Source organism: Gambusia affinis, linkage group LG13 (genome assembly GCF_019740435.1).
Source record: "Gambusia affinis linkage group LG13, SWU_Gaff_1.0, whole genome shotgun sequence".
Taxonomy (NCBI): domain Eukaryota; kingdom Metazoa; phylum Chordata; class Actinopteri; order Cyprinodontiformes; family Poeciliidae; genus Gambusia; species Gambusia affinis.
This window is the reverse complement of record NC_057880.1, coordinates 16,096,039-16,100,883: the sequence shown is the minus strand read 5'-3', so window position 1 is coordinate 16,100,883 and position 4,845 is coordinate 16,096,039.

Genomic DNA, 4,845 nt, shown 5'->3' with positions numbered 1-4,845 from the left:
TTGAATCAATGCCATGGTGTGTCATAAAAGGGGAAACACTAACTCCTGTTGGGAGATGTGAAAAATGTATACAAATATTATGCCATGAAGTTTGACGCTCAAGTGAATAAATAATTATGAATAGTTAAACAGCTTATAGTGTTTGACATATTTTCCACAAATATTTGACAGACTTTTGATAGTTTATTATTCAAAAAGGCCATTTTTTGGAAGGTTAGGCTTTGCAGTAGCACTTCAGTGAAAGTGATAAAATGAATGAATCATCAACCTTGTTGTATTTACAGTTTAATTCAATGAAGTTAAACTCCATAAATTCTTTTTTTATTCATAGCAAATGTCATTTCACTCTTAAATCAACTTCTTCAAAATCTCACTGAGCAGTAAACAGGCTCACTCTGAGCTAAAACAAAACAAGGTAAGACATCCATTGACTGGATTTCTCAGTGGCTGTCCTTTTCAATGCTGTTTTAATTTTTCCACCATTATCAAAAATATATTTACTCATTAAAAAGACTTTCACGATAACAAATTATTCCCAAAATGTACCAAGACATGTACAAATAACACATCTTGTCCCAAATGTGTTATTTGGGAACTATATTAAATGCAGATAGCTATCCTCCTATCATTTTGTTACTGCTGCATCATGTGTGCCTTCCTTGCAGCTCTCGTTTATTCAACCAGAGTATCCACCTCTGTCATGGAAACTATTCCTAATTCATAATGCTAAATTTGCATTTTGGGCTCAGCAACAGACTTCAGACCTGCTCACAACTTTTTTCTGTGGTGAACCAAAAGAGCTCATGATGAACATAACTTGATTCTTAGAAAATGTCCCTGAGCAGTTGAGCCTCAAAGTAATAGCGCTAAATCAAAAGTTATTTGAGGTTTTATGCCATCCACCAGACAGTTATTTCAACATTTAAGAGTGACCGCCACACCTTGTTCATGTAAGCTTGTGCAAGTAACAAGCCAGTAGATTTTGGTTTTGTTGGCGTGAACGTGAGAGCATTTTGAGGCTGTTACTGTAACTGCAACTGGAGATTTGTCTATTTATACTAACAAAAGCTGCACCGCATCAACCAAGTAAACATACAGGCAAAGCATGATGTACCAAGTAAATGCATAACAATCTGTCACAGATTTAATTTACAATTAAACATAATGTATTATGCGTGAGTTATATGTATGTTTTAGACATTTGTTTAATTTTTCTTTTTTGAACCTCTATGCTGGTTAAGTTGTTTTTCACAAAGACCACACATGATAATAAAGTCAAGTAGAGTTCAGTTTTAGCTGAAAAATGTGATCTGCTAATGATCATGAGGAAAGTAGATGGAAAAACAAGAATTGGAGTTAAATTACTTTTACATGATTCTGTTTAAAGGTCTTGATGAAGGTATTTTGAGGCTTAGAAGCAATGCCAATCTGCGGATCATCATTGCTTCAAGGCAGCTCAAATGCATTCTAAGTGGATAAAGGTACAAATTTTGGGGCCATCAGTTGTAAGGATGTTACATGATTTCATTTAACATTCTATGTGCTTATCATCAGAGGGTGACACTCTTCCAATCTCTAAAATATCACTGCATTGCCTTCTGAATCCGAAACAGTTCAGTAAAGTATGGTGACTTGCAAAATTCTTTATTTATGAAGTAATGCATTATTGTGTTGCATTATGCAACACTGTTAAAGTTCCAAGTGCTTAATATAAAGAAACTGATAATAAATCAAATCACAACATCTTCCATCTTTAATGCAAAGGAATCTTGTTCAGTTTAACCAATAAACATACAAAGATGTTGCAAGGAAATATACATAAAAAATAATGTATTAACTTGATTGCAAGTCTGCATACCCTAAACAAAACTGTTGAAGCACATTTTGATAGGATTTTAGTTTAGCGTTCAGCCTTCTCCAATATGTGTCCTCTCTATATTCTTCAAATTGTTTAACCTTTGTGGACATTTCTTGTGCAGAGCCAGGGTGAAAACTATGCCACAATTCAGACAAGACTCATCTTTTTATTACAAAATGTGAAACTGCATCTGTACACTAATCATGTCTGTTGAGGCATGTCCTTTGGTAAGGAAAATTATATCTAGGCCAGTGATTCAAAGGTATGAATCAGTCAGAAGTCAGGCTTCCGTCCTTAGTCTATTCTGTGTCAAAACTACCAAAAACAGACTATGAACAAACAGCAGCAGACCTACACAAAGTACATATCCAAAAGTCTTCGGCAAAAAGAAAAGCAGAAGGATGTTACTTCTAAGCAATATTATATCAGTTCTGTCCTCCCACCATGAAATATTGTGGTGGCAATGTCATGCTAGAGGAAAGATATTTGGCAACAAGCATCGATCCTCACTCATGGAAAGGCAGATGGAGCAAAATAGAGGGGAAACCCCTGAAGTAGGAATGTTATGGTCAGCAAATCTGTATTACCTGTTTTTGCTCCAGTTGCTTGTTTGGTGATTATGTCCCTGGCATTGCTTGCCTCTGGCAAATAATTGATTTTGTGATATAAGGATTTAACCAAGAGGTTTCCATCTAAAAGAATGCAAGCTGAATGTATTTTTGTTTCAATTCAGAATACGTGGCTTCTTTGCAAAAATATAATATACCATAAGACACAATGTTATTTGAGGAGCACAAATCATTCAGCAATCTTTGCAATTACAACCCACCATACCATCTTGGAATGTTTTTTCTTTTTTACTGACATCCATGATCTTATTATCATATAAAAGTTTTTTAAACCTGACATGCTACTTTTGGAATTTTTGTTAACAGAAAATGAAAACTCTTAGATGCTGCAGAAGTCTCCATGCTTCAGGAGATCTGATTTCTGTAGAAACAGATGCCAGAGCAACAAGGAATAGTTAAATAAACACATGTGCATATGTTAGAAGGGCCTAGTTGAAGTTCAGACCTAATTCCAATGCAGACCTAAGACTAATTTTGAAACAAAATCAGTATATATAATTGGAGTGACTGATTGAGTGACCAATTTCATGAATATATGCATTATTTCCATATACAAACGATCAACATTAGCATTATTGTTTCTAAATGAATATTAACTGGTTTTCTTTGTATTACTTGGGGTCTTAAAGCATTGTATCTTATTTGTTATGTTATGTCTTTTTATTTTCTGCAAATAAATACTAAAACTTTGCTTGGAATTTCAGAGGCATGTTGTTAGTAGTTCATAGAATAAAACAACAATGTTCATTTTACTCAATTATATATCTATAAACCTCAAAATCAGAGAAACTGATAATTTTGCAATGGTCTCTTAACTTCCAGAGCTGTAAGTGCATATTTTACCCTGCACAATATGGTTCCCACTTCTAAGCAGTTTTGCTAATGTTCCTTCCTTCTAACTAACTGCTGTATTCCATTAGAAGTTTGAGAAACGTGCAAGATGGAGAGCACATAAAAAGCCACAAATTCATTTGAAATCATGTCTCTGCTCAAATAGTCATTAGAATTGGGTTGCACACAACTTTTTGATTTCTAGTCTCACTTTAATTTATGTATGTTCTTACAAATGAACATGGTGGCATTAAGTTCCAAACAAATGTCATCTAATTACAGCGGTTTCACTGAAATATAATTATGGTAATGTCTTCTTGCTTATTTCGTTATCGTCATGTTTCCAGATCTGACCTCAAAACTCCCATTGGCCATCTCAGTGGAAATGAATAGACTGGTTCTCAGCAATGTCGCTTCCTTTGAACACATGCACCTCCTTCAGAGAAGACAGAAAATTACTCAGCATCGGAAAGTCTGGTGTGTCAAACAGAATGGCCACTCCCAGGATCCAGGATACCAGCCCAGTATTTGCATTTGAAAGCCGCCAGAGTGTGCTGAGGCTCAGGGTCAACAAGGCCATTGCAATGAAATCCCTGTCATGCTCACACAAAGGGAAACGCTTTAGGAACATCAGTCTACAAAACAATTTTGATTCATTTCAGAATGCTTGATAAACAAGGTGCAGATCAAGTCAAGCGATGGTTTTACTTAAATATGCAAGGCGTATAGTTTGGTCAAAGCAGAGAATTACTGGCAGAATAATACGTTGAATTGTAATATTTTTCTCTGAAATGTAGCTGAAAATGACCTGAAAAGAAAATTTTTAATAGTAGGCCACCAAATATTACTTGGGAACCTGATATCAGGACCTGGAAATTTTCCTCTCTTACCTTGCCTATATAAAATTTTATTAAAATTTCAAATAGATAAAAAAAACAACATTATTATTAGGAGTCTTCTGTCTGTTTCTGTGAACTGTTCTGTTCTTCGTTCTAAATGTGCTTGGAGCCTTTATAACCAGAGTCCAAGCGTGATAAGACATGTTCAAGAGGATTAAAATGAAATCTGCCTGCTCCACAGATAACAGCTGCAGATCGGCTTTTCTAATGTCTTCCAGCTGTTCATGGAAGCCTCTTCACACCTTGTCCGCTCCTAATTCATCCAATGTAATTTGTTGTTCCCTCCTAATATCTTGTGAAATTGGAGTGATAGAATGTAGAGCAAAGAACAACAGATGCCGTTAAGTTTTCCCAGTATAGCAAGATTAGCCTGTTTGTCAAATAATTGTTCTGCTCAAGAAATAATAAAAAAAGAAACTCCCTGTTCTTTGATTTGCTCTCTGTCCAGACCATCAACTTTTGGAAGAAGATTGTGTTCATTACTGCTATTTTCCTTTTAGGTTGACCAACACAGGCTTTCTTCTTTACTATTTTTATGCTCCCCTTATCAGCTTCTCTTTCCACGCATGATAATTGAGTGTGGCTGTTGGCCAGTAAAAGTTGGGAGTAAAAGCGGGGCGTCGGAGGG